General features: G+C 40.9%; 1 long non-coding RNA gene across 1 annotated transcript in view; it reads right to left on the reverse strand.

Annotated features, from left to right (window-relative positions):
- Positions 1–3442: 3442 nt before the first annotated feature.
- The window catches only part of LOC112545193 (uncharacterized), a 31894-nt gene continuing 18192 nt past the window's right edge, over positions 3443–17144 (reverse strand). The window contains exons 2-5 of the long non-coding RNA XR_012901109.1: positions 13387–13441; positions 4676–4792; positions 4222–4360; positions 3443–3579 (exon numbers count right to left, since the gene is read on the reverse strand). This is a non-coding gene — a long non-coding RNA (uncharacterized LOC112545193). The remainder of the gene's footprint in view (positions 3580–4221; positions 4361–4675; positions 4793–13386; positions 13442–17144) is intronic.

Genomic DNA, 17144 nt, shown 5'->3' on the forward strand with positions numbered 1-17144 from the left:
GTGAGGAGTAAGGGAAGCTGATGGGAGCATTTGCTCCTCTCGGCCTCCTGCTGTGGAGATGGTGTGGAAACTCGAAACAAGGTACATGGACTCCAGCTACGAAATTAAGAGCTGGAATTGCATATCTTGATTCAGTGTTCCCTTTTTGTGTAGACCTGGCCTCAGAAATTGGGTAACTGCACGCATAAGAGATAGTGAAGTGTACAATTACTTGATTTACAGGGCAAATTGGTGCACACACAATTTTGGAGATCATATTTTTGCATGTGTTGTCCCCTCCGCATTCATAGATGGGCAGTGAGCAGTAATGCCAGTTCCTGCTACTGTATCTCAGATGCCAGCATTTAATTATTTAAATACGGTTGCAGGTGTTGGCACATCAGGCTCAGAAGAAAAAACTGCCAAAGCTGACATACTGGAGTCATCACACATAGTAAATTTCCCCCTTCCCTTAGTTACAAGCTTTCCTTTTTTATTTGGGCAAAATCTTAGATTAAACTGAATAAAGGGATTACACATCCTAATCATAAATTAATGTAAAAAATGTGCAATTAATGTGTATAAGAAAGAAGTAATGAATTGTTATTTCCCTGAGCACTGTCTAATGAGACAAGTGATAATGTATCTTCTGTTTTCTCTCAATGCTAAAGTAAACCAACACATTCCTTTACAAATATTTTCCCTTTTCTTCCTCCCATCAAGATTCAAATCTAAGTTATGAACTTGTTCCCTTTAGAGTCAGTTGCAAAATTCCAGTTGCCCCTGGAGTGCAATGCTCGGTGGCTCCAAATGCCTGTATATTTGTATCTCTTTGAGAAGAAATTTTGACTCTGCCTTTACCCATCAGTTCACTGATTTTGATTTGTTGAAGAGGTCCCCACTATATCCAGGCCACAGGATAAAGTAGCATTCCAATAGATGCAGACTTAGTTGAATCTTGTGATTGATTTCTTCAGGGTGAAGGCTCTAAGTACAGGGATCAGGCAATAGCCTTCAGGTCAGCTGAACCTTAGACCAAAGATTAACACAAGCAGCTCAGTTTGGAGAGAGAACTGTAGGAGACCCTGGACTAAGGAAAGGACCTGGGAAGGGCCCAGGCCATGGAACCCAATTTATCTGTTTGACTGTGTTGTGCTGCTTTGCCTTTGAGAAAAACACCCACTCTGCATAAAGGGATTGAAATGCTGTAGCTTTGGGGAGCTTTAGTTGCCACATGGTGAGTTGTCTCTCCAGTTTCTAACATGGTTTAAAATTAATTCACCAAAGTTGTCATGGAGATGTAGAAGTATCTCATATCAAAGGAGAGGTGCTCAGTTTGAAACAAAGGAATATTAGGTTTGTTCAGACCATCCCACTTCCAGGCCTACTATTCTTCTGGGACTGTTGCCACCAGTGCCAACTGTAAGGATGAAACCTTTTGCCCAATTCTTGTTGATGGGTGATACTCCTCATAGAACAGCTTTTTCATGGCCTTCATAACCCTTCCCTCTCATTTACATTTTTCTGCAGGCTTTCTGGCTGTTCCTTCTGCCTGGTCTCAGGACACAAACCAACCAGAACTTTCCCCGGGGGGTAAGAAGATCCGATGGCACCAGACACTGAAGTCAAAGAGGGACAAAGAGTTCCACAAGCACTGGCACAATAGAGTTGCTCTGTTCTCATGTGTATGTTGCCCTCTCTCTAGTAGAGAAGAGGGTTTGCTGTGTGAGCTGGATATTCCCAACAAACAGCCAAATACAGAGATCAAAGTGGATCTAAGCATCCATAGAGGTGAATCTGGCTCCTTGTCAGATGGCTTTTGATCACCTGTTTGCCTAGTGGGGCTGCTGACGGAGCCCACATTCAACCAGGCCTTCATTCAGTCTGTTCCCCACCCACAAAGCAACTGTGTTCCTGCCAAGGAGTCTCTCTCATCCACTGACTCAGCACCCTTCTTTTGCCCAGTTTTAAAGGATGTATTTGCAAAGGTTCCCCCCTCCTCCCTGCAAAAGGAAATCCTTTGTCTCCTTGCTCTTCTAATGGAATCCTGAGAAGTATGTGTGTGAGCCAAAGAGCTAGGAATTCTTCTCCACTAGATTTCTCAGGAAGACTGATGCTTCCTGCATTTTAAAAAGCCCTTAAGTCACAAACTCTCACAAGAGGGGAAAAAAACAATAAACTGATACAGGAATCGTTTGTTAAATGAGGGGAAAAAGCCTGCTAAATCTTCCTTTTCCTGCCAGACCTTCAGAGCATGACAGTCAGTCATTGAATGCCAAAGATTCAGTGAGAAATGTACTGTATATACATATAAACAAACTACTTACTTCTAGCAGAAAGCCAAGAATCGTGCATGACAGAATCCAGAATAAGTATTAGTCAGTGGCTGCATCTGCTGAAAGTTTGGCTCTTCCCCTAGATTCTGTCATTTCGCCTAAGGCCAGGAAAACTGAGGTGGTGTTTATCAATGTGAAGCTCACTGGCCGGTCTGACAAGTAATGTGTTTATTCTACATGCATGTCCAGAACAGCTAAGCAGTGGTTTACAGACACTGAAGTAGCACATGTGTCATATTCCATAAAAACACAAGAAGAGTAAATGCTTCTTTGCTATACATTTTTAAGTAGCGATATACCCATCTCATAAAACTGGAAGGGACCTTGGGTCCAGTCCCCTGCCTTTGCAGCAGGACCAAGTATCATCCCTGACAGATTTGCCTCAGATCCCTAAAGGGCCCCCTTAGGGATTGAACTCACAAATCCTGGGTGTAGCAGGCCAATGCCCAAACTACTGAGCTAGCCCTCCCCCTAAGTAAAGATTGTTTTACTTAAATTATCTGTTAACATCACAAGTGCTTCAACCAGACCCATCTAGCTTCCATCTTACACTGTCAGGTGGATCACTTACCCTCAAAAGTAAGATAATAGCTCTCCCTTTGAAAGGATCCTGAGCGTTTGGAGAGTTGCTGGATTCAACCTCAGAAGGCATCCAGGAAAACAAAACCTCTCATCTGCTGCTTATTGGACCAATTGAGCCAGACTATCAAGCGCCCTGGACCCATTATTTCACTCTGTGGTCCCTTAAGTACAGATATTTGAAACCAGAATTCCACCCTTGTTCCTTTCAAAGACTGGAACAGAAATCCAAGCCCTGGAAATCAGCACAACTACTCACCACAGTATCTGCAGGATTGCACCCTGAGACAAAACAGCAGCCATTGTAATTGATAGATGAGGCAATTACTATGAGAAGCTTTGCCTGAGAAGTATGTAAGAGAAGCTAAACGCCAAAGACACCCTGCAGTCAAATGGCAGCCAGGCCACAGAATATCAATCTTCTTACCAGCTAATTGTTTTCTGTGATTGGTTCTAGCTCTGTTCAAGGTTAGCAGGAAATTGGTCCACTATATTCAGAAGGATGCTTGCAGGATAAAGGAAAGTTGTGGCAAGACCCTATAAATCTGTTCGTGAGGCTACTAGTTTAGCCAAGAGTTACCAGGATCAGGCCTTCACTCCATATTCTTTTGGCTTCAGAGTTTTTAAAGAGGAACATGGCCCTGTGAGGTGTGAAAATCCCCATCTGAAATTTCCTGCCACCTGCCTGAAAGAAAACAGAAAGAAAATGAACTCCTGCAGTCTGTGTAGTTGGAATAGATTCAGAGGACTTATTGGCAAGATAGACATTTGGGTTTTTTTTCTTCTGCAGCTTATTGTGCCTACTCTGGCAGGGAATGCTGTGGTAACCAGGAGTGTAAAAAGATGGTCAGATGTTGTCTAATAATTTTTTAAAAAGCTTTTTGCAAGAAGTACAGAGAAATTAGTCAAAAATGGAATTAAGAGAAAGCATAAGAAAACAGCTCACATACAAGCAAAGGAGAAAAACATTGATGTTAGAAAAGAAGGGGGGAAACAAAGAAGGGGAAGATGGCATGAAAAAAATACTTGAACCCAAAAACGGAAATATCTGAAAATATTCTTGGACACTTAATATAAGAAAAGCTGTGTAACTATCTTTGGGTAACATAGTTTCAAAATATTCTATTTAGGATAGCTCCTCAGAGGAATAAATCATCATAGTTCACCTGACTTAACATCAACTGAGAATCTGGTTCAGAGATTTCAGAATACATTGCATCTAAGGCTGCCAATTGTATATAAAACCTTTTTTACGGGCATGTGGCAAATAGCCAAAACAAAGCAACAGTGTTAACTCACAGTGTGGTTGGAGAAGAACAGAACTTACCCCACCATTCTTTTTTTAATAAACAGAGAAGAAAACTGCTTGCTTCCAGGTCCCGGTCACTTTCATTCCTCTATCAACACCAATGGAAGTGGAGTAAAAATGCTCATATTTCCCGGAAGGATTGCTATGAAGGGGACACCTGCAGAATAGGGAGCATGGGGAATGAAATTAAGCTGCAAGATACTCAATCACGTGGTCAGAACAGCACACAGGGTTTAATAAAAATCCACTTATTCAACTTAACTTGCAATCAGGTCTACACTTTTCAAGTGAAACTGTTGTATTCTGTAGTTGGGCCAGCTAATCAGATCTGCTCCTGGAGTGTATCACTAAAGGCATGTTTTCCAACCCTGCGTTCATTCGCATATTTTCTCTGAACTTTCTGCAATTTACCCACATCCTTCTTGAAATGTTGATACCAGAACTGTACATAATATTCTACTAGAATTCTCACCAGTTACAGCTACTTGACAGTCCCCTGTTTATAAATCCAAGGATCACATTTGCTCTTTTGGCAATAGTGTCATACTAGGCATTCATGTTCAGCTCATTATCCTGGGAATCAATGACTCTGAAAAAAGATGAAGAGCATTCTCTATTACATTTTTTGTTCCTAGATGTACATCTGTACATGTGGCTGTATTAAAACACATATTGTTTGCTTACTCTCAACTTACCAAGTGATCCACACAACTCTGAATCAGGGACTTGCCTGTTTCATTATTTACCACTCTTCCAGTTTGTGCGTCATCTGTAAACTTTATTAGTGATGAATTTATGTTTTCTTCCAGATCACTAATAAAAACATTAAATGGTTTAAGAACAAGAATCTATCTCTGCAGGTCCCTGCTACAAATACACCAACCAATATGATTCCCATTTTAAAAGTATGTTTTGAGTCCTTTTGGCTGGTTTTTAATCCATTTAATCGGTGCCATGTTGATTTTGTATTGTTGTAGTTTCTTAATCAAAATGTCATGTGGTACAAAGTCAAACACTTTCTAGAAGTCTAAGGAAATGTTATCAGCTCCATCAGCCAAACTTACCTCTTTTTTAAAAAGCTATCAAGTTAGTTTGACAAGCTCTGTCTTCCATAAGCCCATGCTGACTGGCATTTATTTGTTATCCTCCTTTATTTCTTTAGTAATCAAGTTCTATATTAGCCATTGCTCAGGATCAATGTCAGGCTGATACCCCTATCCCGGTCAGCCCTGTCACAGTTCAGGGCAACTCCACCTATACTGGCCTTCGGAGTTCCAGCAAGGACTCTCATTCTAGGCTCCAAGCTCCTCAGCCACCACCTGTCTGGAATGAAGATAGACATGTCTTTCTCCCCTGACCATGGTATTTCCAGGCTGCAATATCCACAGTAAAGACAGTCTGTCTTAACAGTCCTCAGTTAAGTTATCGCACAGCTCTTCCTAAGTGAGCACATTTATTCTTAAGATAAAAACATTACAGAGAAAACCTGTTTAAAATTACACAAAAGACCCTACATGCATGCTCATAAAATTACCAGATTACCAGAAATCACCTCTAATTTCAATAAGGGCTCTGCCTGGGGATCAGCCTTTCAAACCCCACACAGAGTTTATTCCTGTGATCACAAGTTCAACGCAGACTTTAAGGTCAGAAAGGATCATCATGATCATCTAGTCTGATCTCCTGCACATTACAGGCCACGAAACCTCACCTACTGTAATAGGCCTTTAATTTTTGGCTGTCACTGATGTCTTCAAATCATAGATTAAAGCAGAGGAAGGCAAAATACAGCCCACAGGCTGGATTCAGCTCATGATACATCCACATCCAGCTTGCCACAATCCTCTGGGCTGCCAATGTCTTGTAGCCCAATGAGACCCTCGGGCAGGATCCTTGCCCACTGTGGTCCCACATGTCGGTCAAAGCAGCCAATTGCTGGGGCCAGTGAGTACATCTGTACTGGAAATACGTAGCCTGATGTATCTTCAGCTTCCACCCAGAGTCAGAACTCAGGCCTGATGATACCTTATTGGGTCACAGTCTTTCCAAGCTTTCCCTAAAGATTGAGCCCCCCGTGGACTAAACATCCTGTCCATCTGGTGGCTCAGAAAGAAGGCTCAGTATCAGTTAACTCAATTATTTATAAACCCTTCCTTCATTAGTTAGTCCTTGGAGAATCCAGTTTGAACCAATATATGCAAACAAGTAGTGGTAGCTCTCTGCAGGTGTTACAACCTCAGGCTATGTCTACACTGGTAGCTTCTTGCGCAAGAACAGTCATTCTTGCGCAAAAACTTGCCTGCTGTCTACACTGCACGAGCGTTCTTGCTCAAGTAAATTTACAGTATAGAATTGTAAAACAGGACTTCTTCCAGAAGAGTTATTCCTTTCCCCACGAGGAATAAGGAGCTCTTCCACAAAAGGGCAGTGTAGACAGGCAACATGAATTTCTTGCGCAAGAAGCCTCTATGGTTAAAATGGCTATTAGAGCTTTCTTACACAAGAGAGCGTCCACACTGCCATGGATGCTCTTGCACAAAAGCATATGGCAGTGTGGACACTCTCTTGCGGAAGATTTTTTGCACAAGAAATCTTCCACAAAAGAGTCCTTGCATAAGAAGCTACCAGTGTAGATGTTGCCTCAGTGATTTACCTAACTACCCAACCCAAACCCATCCACTGTTCTTAGTTTCTGTACTAAATTTATCATCTGTTTTTTTCCCCAGGAGCAGAACCAAAATATTAATTGAATATTTCTGCTTTTTCTGCATTATTATTGACAATTCTACCATTTCCATCTAGTAATAGATCAAAACCATTAGCTGGTGATCAAAGAAAATTATTTCACTACAAAGGACAGGAAGAAGAGATCCAGTAGACAAGGCTAGAGATGATTAAGGCATGGAAAAGACCTTTGCTCTAATTTACATGCTGCCTGCATCCTGAATCTGAATCCCACTAGAATTTGGGGAAGTTCAAATCCACATCTGAACTTCATGGCTAGCTCCTACTTCTGTGAAGATTGAAACAGAATCCTAGAGCCAAATCCATCCAAATGTAGAAGTCTATATTCAAATCCTTATCTCTGTACTTCATGTATCAGTGTGGACAGAGTATAACTTAAAGCACTGATCTTTGGCATTTTGCATTCCTAATGAAGAAGCCATGTTCTACTTCAAAAAGGCTTACTGATTCTATTTTCACTGCTACACACTCCAAAGTAGGCACCTGGTGCATATCATGTTGCTCACTTGGCATTCCCTCAGAGTATCCAAAGATCCACAGAGATTACTTTCTTTTAGCACAAAAGATAGCCTAGCAAAAATCCCTAAAGACAATCAAGAGAAAGAAATCATTCCTTCATTCTCATTGAAAGTCTACCCCTCTCTAAATCCAGAGGATGACTGATAGACCTGCATGACAGTAAAGATGTGGGCTAGCAGTCAGATTGCATCTCATGGGGACTTCATGCAATCAGCTGTGCATGGAAAGATGGTCCCTTACAGGACTTTAATGAGCTTAACAAGAATCTCACTGAACCTAAACACAGAGCGATTTCACAATTAGACGCTGGAAATGTCAGTTCCCTTATATTTTGTCATCTTTTACTTTGAATTCTAATAGGTCTTTCTAATCCTCCTTAAATAGTTTTGCTTTAGAGTATTTGCAGTAATTTCAGAGCAGGTGGAATAATTCGTTGGCAGGCAATACTGTCATTTCATAATTTCTTATAAAATCATAATACATTAATTTACTGTAATTATGGAACTAATTGGTAATTCCACAACCATCTGCTATATCTTGGCATTAATTAGTGTTCTTGCTGTATTTACTGTACAGCATTTCTTTCAAAATAAAGAGCTAGGGTGAAACTTTCCATTCAAATCCACAGAAAAATCCCACTCAAACCAAACAGAAAGAAAAGATCTCAAGCTGAAAATATTATACTTTTTCAGTTTCAGCAAACTTAAAGGTCCACTTGTATTCTCACAAAAAGCAATGGAAGTTTTGCTATTGACTTTGAAGAGAGGAGAACTAGATTCCCAATCAGTTTCCTAATCCGATCAGGTAAGAGTTATGCAAAACTTTTTGTTCACTCACTATTCAAAGGACATGACCCCAAGATTTATCATCAATAGGATAAATCAGAGCTTTCTGGGTTATGTTTTACCAAAGTTGTCTTGGTAAATAGCCTCTTAAACAGATTATCACTCAACCACAAGTCCTTCACAACACTACAAACATACAAATGTGTGTTTGTTTATTAGAACAGTAGATAAAATCCCAATTTCTAACCAGGGACACTTTTGAGATCAGCCTGACTGCCAAATAAAGCCCAAATCAGATTAACGGCTTTCATTTTGCATCACTTTATTCTGGAAGGCATTATATGAAACTACATTTACTTCTATCCTACCCTACCACAATCAGCATACCTTTGACTGCAAAAGCAGTACCAGAGAATCATTCTACAAGCAGTCAGTGGCCATGTCTACACTGCAGATAAGTTTGAAGCAGCTGCAGTCTATCTTCCATGTTTTGAATTAGCGGGTCTAGTGAAGACATGCTAATTTGAAAGGAGTGGGGCGCTCCCGTCGATGCCAGTAGTCCTGATGCTAAGAGGCATAAGGGAGGTTGATAGGAGAATGTGCCCCCTTGGACTTCCCTCAGTGTGGATGGCACCAAAATTCAAGTTAAGATACTTCGACTTAAGCTACACAATTAACCTAGCTGAAATTGCGCATTTTAATTTGAACTTATCTCCTAGTATAGACCAGGCCCATCAGAAGACAACAGAACAGGAATACTGCACTTCCTTCCCTTAGCCTCAGTTTATCTTAGAAATGTGGTCCCAATAAGCCTGTCCAGAAAACAAGAAATCTGTTATGAAACCAGTTTAATGACTTGACATTTGGTTTCATGCTGCATTGGAACAAAACTGAGACCTTTTACATAAGAACATAAGAACGGCCGTGCTGGGTCAGACCAAAGGTCCTTCTAACCCAGTATCCTGTCTACCGACAGTGGCCAGCATCAGGTGCCCCAGAGAGGGTGGACCAAAGACAATGATCAAGTGATTTGTCTCCTGCTGTCTCTCTCCAGCCTCTGACAAACAGAGGCCAAGGACACCATTTTATCCCCTGGCTAACTGCCTTTTGAAAATGTCAGTGAAAAAAAGCTAAACCCAGCTGCCAATAACCCAGGGACAAGAGCACTTATTTGGCCCATGAGAGCAGCTAAACTCAACAGCCTGCTCTGAATCAAAGTCTCTTTCTCTAAATACCATCATGGCAGTGGGAAACCATTGAAACAGAGACATTTCCACAAGAAGTTTTGGTTTTAACGAATCAGCATTTTTGGATGGAAAAAATGCTTTGTTGAATTCACAGCCAGCTCTAGTTCCAAGTTCTAGCAGCCACGAGAGCAGAAGTTCCTAAAATGCCTCCCCTAACTTGGGTCCCCACATTACAGCATAATGCAGTAGTGCTATGTCATTAATTAGCCCAAATGATTTACAAAACTATTTTGGATAAAGTTAATTTAGTGCTTATGACAAGCATCTTGGGAGATCAATTTGTCTATTCATCTGCAGAACGCACATAATGTTCACTAGCCTGGGAGAATTAAAATTTCTATTTTAGGGTTTTGTCACAGCACCCACCACTGTAGCATAGTATGCAAGCACTTCTCAGATACTAAGAGAAGCAACCTCTAAAATCACAATGGCGATTTTCCATGGCAATGCTTTTTGCTGTGTAAAATGTCAGATGTGTGCATGCATTAATCAAGTACCTAACTGCCCAATTCAGGAACACAGATACCTAACTACAGTGTGCAAATGCAGGGTTTGGTTAGGCAAACAAAGCCCTGAAAGGAGCTGTATGAGAGCACAAGCGAGGTTCTTCAAATATGCGGCCATTACAAGAGACAGACACATGCCGGGTGACATTTTGTGCTGTGCGACACAAGTAGCAATGAAATAAAGTGCATGATATATAAGCGAGGGCCACACAAGCTCAGCCAGGAGAAATATACCACAAACACAGTAACCCATTAGAAGCGCAATTCACTTACATTGGAGTGGGTATAATAGAGGTTGGTTGGCACTATGCAGTTAGATACCTGTGTGCACAGTGGGCATAAGGCACTAACATTCTGATTTGGGAACATTTAATAGCCACTTAGCAGAGAAGTATATGAAATAAAGGAGTGCAGGGGAAGGGGTGTTTGTGCCTGTATCTATACATAGGCATCCTCTCACCCTTTCTGACAGGAAAGAAGGGGATGGCTGCCACTGTGGCACTATGACTCCCACCTTGCAGACAGCCCTATTGGAATGGGGACCTCTGAAAATGGACAGGCAGGATTAATTCTGCATACTTGATTGCTTCAGGTATGTGTTCTTTGGAGGCAGGGGAATCCAGCCCATGGCTGCACTGGTGTAGCACCTTCCAACCATTGCTGCTGTTGGGCCACCCTTCAAGGGCAGACCACCACCTAAAAACTGTGTGTATATGGGAGCAGAAGAAGGGTAGGCATCTGGTGCCATTGGCCTCACCACAGCTGCTGACGTGGCATGGTATGGTATGGGGAACCCTTGCAGGGAATGGGCCTGCAGATCTGAGCTGGTGCAGAAGTGTGTGTGGTAAGGATAAAGGAGCCTCTAAAACTAGAACTCCAGGCCTCATTCCCAGTGCTGCCACCAAATTATCATGAGTCTTGCTATATTTGATCTTTTCTCATAAAGGCTCAACGCCTGGAGTCAGGTGATTCTGTGAGAGTGTCAGCTTTCATCTACTAAATAAATAAACAAACAAACTGCAAAGTCAGTTTTCAGCCCTCATAATGGATGAGAAAAGCCTGAAGACAGGATATGAAGGCACCTGAAAGCTCAGAAATGCACAGGTAAATGAAAATAACCCCAAATGTATTTTTAAAAATTCTCATGTTTCAGGGTTAATCCAGAGTCAGGATTAACTTTTATGTGGTGCCCTCCTGCACTGTGGCCCCTTTAGGGGGAGGGGAAGAGAACGCCAGAGACAGGAGCAGGAAGAAGCTCTGGCAGTGTAGCTCTATTGGATCAATATCACCAGGAAGTGCAGTAGACTTAGGGTGTGTCTACGCTGCACCGTTATTTTGGAATAACTAGAGTTATTCCGAAATAACAATGCGAGCGTCTACACAGCAATTCTGTTATTTCAAAATAATATCGAAATAACAGGTGGCTTATTTCAACTTCTGTAAACCTCATTCCATGAGGAATAATGCCTCTTCTGAAATAGCTATTTTGGAATAGCTGCAGTGTGGGTGCTCCACTGCTGCTATTTTGAATAGCTCCTCACCAAAGCCAGCGTAAGTAATTTCTCTCCAGTGCTTCCTGGTGCTCTAAACTGAGATAGTGAATCCACTTTAGGGGAGCCTGCCTCAGACTAATTTTGAGGATTCCCTGTAGTGTGGACACACTATTTCAAAATAAACTATTTTGGAATATATCATCCGGAATAGCTTATTCTGAAATAAGCGTGCAGTTTAGATGTATCCTTAGATGCTGCACTAGAAGCCCCTGAAAATCCACCCAGCCTGTGGGTAGATCTCTTTAGCTTCAATGGGGAGCAAATCCTCCATCTCTTTTTGATTACTGAATGATTTGGTGGAAGGGTACTTCACCAGCCATTCCTCTCCATTCCCACATAGACTGAGGGTATGTCTAGACTGCATCCCTCTGTTGGCAGAGGGATGCAGATTAGGCAGGTCGACATTGCAAATGAGGCAGGGATTTAAATATCCCGTGTCTAATTTGCATAAAAATGGCTGCCGCATTTTGCCGACTAAGCATTTTGTTGGCAAAAAGCAGCAGTCTAGAGGGGGATCTGTCGAGAAAGAAAGCCTTTTTCGACAGATCCTGTAAACCTCCTTGCAAGAGGCATAACGGATCTGTCAAAAAAGGCTTCCTTTCTCGACAGATCCCCCCTTAGACTGCCGCTTTATGCCGACAAAATGCTGAGTCGGCAAAACACGGTGGCCATTTTTATGCAAATTAGGCACGGGATATTTAAATCCCTGCCTTGTTTGCAATGTCGACCTGCCTAATCTGCATCCCTCTGTCGGCAGAGGGATGCAGTCTAGACATACCCGAAGAGTTTTCACTAAAGGGTGATTCTTAGGAACAGTACTTTTGGAAGTGATTAATGGCACACCAGATACTGCTGTACAGTCTGCAGTAGTTTGAAATGCCTTATATAGTAGAATCACTTGCAGGGCTGTGAACTCTCTCATGGCTAGGTCACTCCAGAGGCTATCACCTCTAACCAGATAAACGACCTTTACATGAACATCCATTTGTACTGTACGTGAAATGTCACAGTTGTTGAGACAATCAGGAAATAATATCATTTCTCCTACTTTTTTAATATCTTCAAGACTGGGCACAAGAGAAGCCTGCATATATTTGGGGACAGAGTTATCATGCAGCCAAAGTCAAAAGTGGTGTGTTAATTAATATTCTGAGCAATACACCTAATACTGATCTCCAGTCTTCCTGCATTCGTGCATATTGCTCTCTGTGGGATTAGATCAAATCAGCCTCCCTGAAGACCATGCAGTGGGCCGTCTCTAATATCAACCACTTCAGGGCTTGTACATCAGGTTATTACTGAAGACTAACAATGAACAGAGTTCAAGCTGCAACTGCCCTTTTGGTTAGGGTTGCTTCATTCTTGCTAACTAATCAAACTGATATCTCAATCATGGCAGATTAATGTCACTTTGTTTACATCCCTGAGAAAAACAAAACAAAAGTGTTTCTTTCTTCCTAAAGGCCACTATGCAGTAAGTGACCAAGATTAAATTATTATGCAGTCAGTCCATCTGTCCATCTATTCAGTGCCCTGTCAGTCAGAAACTGCATTTCCCTCCTTTTTCCTTCAGCAAGTCGTATTCTATATTGGCAAGTGTAGTGAAAGCAGCATTATGATGCTCGGTAATATTCTAAATACCATCAAGCCTATATAACGGACAATGAGTGATAAATAATTTACATTTATCAGAACTACTCAATCTTATTCCAGGTTCAGCAATTGCATGTCCCTCCTTCACTCCACAGTCATGCTAGAGAAAGAGACCAGAATATCAATGATTTTGTGGTTAGATGTATTGAACTGCTGTGCAGAGCAATGAACTTACCATTCTTTTTCCTTCAACCCTTTGAAAGGTGATGGACCTGGTGTGATGCCAGCGCCTGCAAAAAAGCAAAATGGGACCCATTCCAATTTGATTTTGGAGACACAACAATAAATCAAAGACACTCTCTCACTGGGGAATGTTTACATACTCACCTCCCTTCTGACCCTACAACCAAAGTTTTATCCTGTTTTAGATTATTGGAGATATAAGAAACTGCTCTCATTGTCTCCGTTTTCCTGTCCTGTTGTTAGTGTATATATGTATCTGCTATGTGTCTGTCTGTAGATAACTAGTTACATGCGCACGCACACACACACACACACACATCCCCCTCTATCAGCAAAACTGGAGCCTCTACCAGCATTGCAGAGAACTGCAAAAAGTATAGGTGTAGGTTAAAGGAGGAGTGTGACACCAGTTTGTTAACACTAAGCAGAGCATCTTTTAACACCACCAGGCTGCAACAAGAGCAGTAAGAAGTGAAACAAAATTATTTTCACTTTAGTTTCAGCTTTGAGCAACCTAATGTGGCAAAATGTCTTTCCACCTTACTTTCTTATTCTGAGCGGTAGGGATGATCTTTAGCACATTGCTTCTAATCTCAACTTTAAAAAAAAAGAAGATTGAAGAAGCACGTGCCTCCAGCACTATCCATAAATGAAAAAGTCTAAGTGCTAATGCTGTCTTCGTAGTTCCTGGCCTTCTGACCTATGCTAATTAATTACTAAACTTTGGAGTGCTCATATGACATTTTTGTGTGGTCATGGTGATTCTCTTCAAGCAAAGCAATCACCAGAAATCCTTTTGTAATTCAGATATAGAGGGTGACATTTAATGTAAGTGGTTAATCATTATTAATTGCTTTGATATTCATGGTAATTATCATAATGAATTCATTTGAATGTACAGTGTAATTTAACAGCAGATAGCTGTATAAGCAGACTTGGGTGAAGAAGCAGACTGAAGTTTCCAAGTTAAGAATACATGTACACGTAAGTGTGTTTACTATTTATTAATTATTATTATTACCATAGGATCTAGGAGTTCTACTCACAGACCAGGACTCCTTTCAACTAGGCACTGTACAAATGCAGAACAAACAAATAATGTGTCCCTAGCTTCATACATAAGAGTTGATTTAATAATTCCAACTATTTTTATAGGAAAATTAAAAATAAAAAAACCTTTCCCTGCAGCTTAAAAGATTTTCAAGAACCAAAACAAAGTTAGTGAAAACTAATCATTTTTACTAAAGATTTTCCAGTTTAACATCAGGGTAATTAAAAACAGAAAATTCTACCAAAATAAAAAGTTTTGAGCTAAATTGAAAAAAACATGTTTTGAATGAAATGAATTTTTAGAATCCGGGACTTTTGATGCCAATGAATGAATACCGGGCTTTACTATTTGAACTAATAAAAAGTATCTATTAGCAGGCCTGTCAGTCATAGGATGGCTCGATAACTTTGTTGCAGGCTAGCCAGTGACATAATCACAAATTGCAACAGCAGTGAATTCCACCCAGCCTATGGCAAGTGCTGCGTGAAACTAGGTAACATACTACCAGGTTTATATACCCCCATGCAGGTAATATGCCTTGTTTTCAGAAGAAGAGACATTTAGCATCACATCATTTCATTTCCTTGGTGATGTTCTCCCACCTCCTCTGCTCCCCCCCCACAACACACATAATCTTTTCTCCCATTACCCCAACTCTCCATCCACTCAGCACATAGGACTCCATATTACAGCTATCCAAGGAGGCCTAGACTAGGGATGTAAAGGGTTGAACGGATAACCGGTTACCTGGGAAACATATCCCTTACTGTCATGCTTCCTGGGGTAACTGGTTAACCAGAGGTGGGCTGTGCTAACCCAACTGGACCCACCACAGCACACCCTGCCACAGGTCGGGGGCGGGGGAGGCACTCCAGCCCAGCTGCGCTAGAGCAGTCCTCCAGTGTGGGATCACTTTTGACTGGATAAACAGTTTAACCAGTGAACTTTGTATCCAGGATTTTATAGCCTTAGTCTAGACTCACTTTTCATATTAGACAGGAGGCTCTGCGATTGAGCAACACTATGCCAGCCCATGGAGTTCAACTGCTCATCAGCTTTCAAGGCTCCAAGTGGGATGCTCTGATAGCAGACACCACAGAAGAAGGAGGAAAAGACGCTAGGCAAAGTGATATAAAATAGTTGTTTTACTAAAGAAACCCATCTTGTCGGTGGGGAAGGATAATTAATTTTCTTTTAAAGATGTGCTTCTTGAGCAGAGATGAGTTTTACAAACCTTACTACAGTCGTAGCATGATGCTAGAGCAATGAACCATAACAAATCGGAAGTTACAAATAAATGTTTCTGAGAGATAATACAGCTATTTGTATGTCAATTTACGATCCCATTTCAGAACGTAAGTTTATATACTTCCAAGCTGAAGACATGTAACAGTGAACATATGGGATGTCTATGCCTATACTACACCTGCCCTGCAGATAATTCTCTGCTTTTGTGCTACCCATCTAATCACCTATTCCACATACAGTTTGAAAAACTGTTCTAAGGCATTTCTCTGTCAGATTAAAAAGTGTGCATTCAACAACAAACAGCACAATATTTTCAGCTTTGGTAGTTTAGGTGGAAATGATCCTGGGATGCTTTGTTTCTTGATTCTTATAGAATTGCTGAGAATTTATTTTGCTGCAACAATTAAAAAAACCTTCCATCATGTAAGAGTTATTTAAAAACTGCCACAAATATTTAGGAATCCAAAATATGGATTATTTTCTTTTTTAAAAAGCCAGAAGAATTTGTTGTGAGGGTTTAGGGTGTTCCAGAGTTTATACCCATTCACACAAGCTGAGGATCTGGCAATTATAGTTCAGTTTCCTCCCTGGAACAAGCAAGATGTTGCTGGATTAAGAGGAAGCATGGGGCTATTGAAAAAGCATATCCCAAGAATGTCAGAGATCTGGGGAAACAGAGAGGAGTCTTGTGGCACCTTAGGACACATCTACACTAGGAAATTATTTTGAAATAACTTATTTCAAAATAACATCTTCCAAAATAACTATTGTGAAATAGTGTATCTACACTACAGGAAAGCCTCAAAATTAGTTTGAGGCAGGGTCCCTGAGAGTGTGTCTACACTGCACCTGTAACTCGAAATAAACTGCACTATTTGAGCTATGCAAATTGCATAGCTTATTTTGAGTCAATTTCTAAATAGCTTATTTCATAGACAGAGCAAATATTCAAAATAACGCACAATTCCAAAATGTCCCTTACTCCTCATGGAATGACATTTTTAGGGACGTCGCAGTAGTGAGCCTGTTATAGTTTGAAATAATGTGCTTGCTGTTAAGATGTGAGATAGCTATTTCGAGATACCTCCAGGATCCCAAAATAACACTGCTGTGTGGACGGAGTCTAAATGTGGAGTGTTACCTCAACTTAGAGCCCCCAGGAAGCACTGGGGAATAATTACTTTGAATGACTCTGGGTAGTAGTTATTTCAAAATAGCAAAGTGGAGCGTCCACACTACTGCTATTTCAAAATAACTATTTCAAAATCAGCATTATTCCTTGTGGAAAGTAGGAGTTATTATTTCAAAATAAGCAGCCTCTTATTTTGAAATAATGGCCTTGGTAGTGTGGACTTTCTGATTGTTATTTCAAAATAAGGGGAGTTATCTCGAAACAACTCCCTAGTGTAGACCTAGTGTTACAGATTTATTAGGTCATGAGCTTCCATGGG

This window comes from Pelodiscus sinensis, chromosome 2 (genome assembly GCF_049634645.1).
Source record: "Pelodiscus sinensis isolate JC-2024 chromosome 2, ASM4963464v1, whole genome shotgun sequence".
NCBI lineage: Eukaryota > Metazoa > Chordata > Testudines > Trionychidae > Pelodiscus > Pelodiscus sinensis.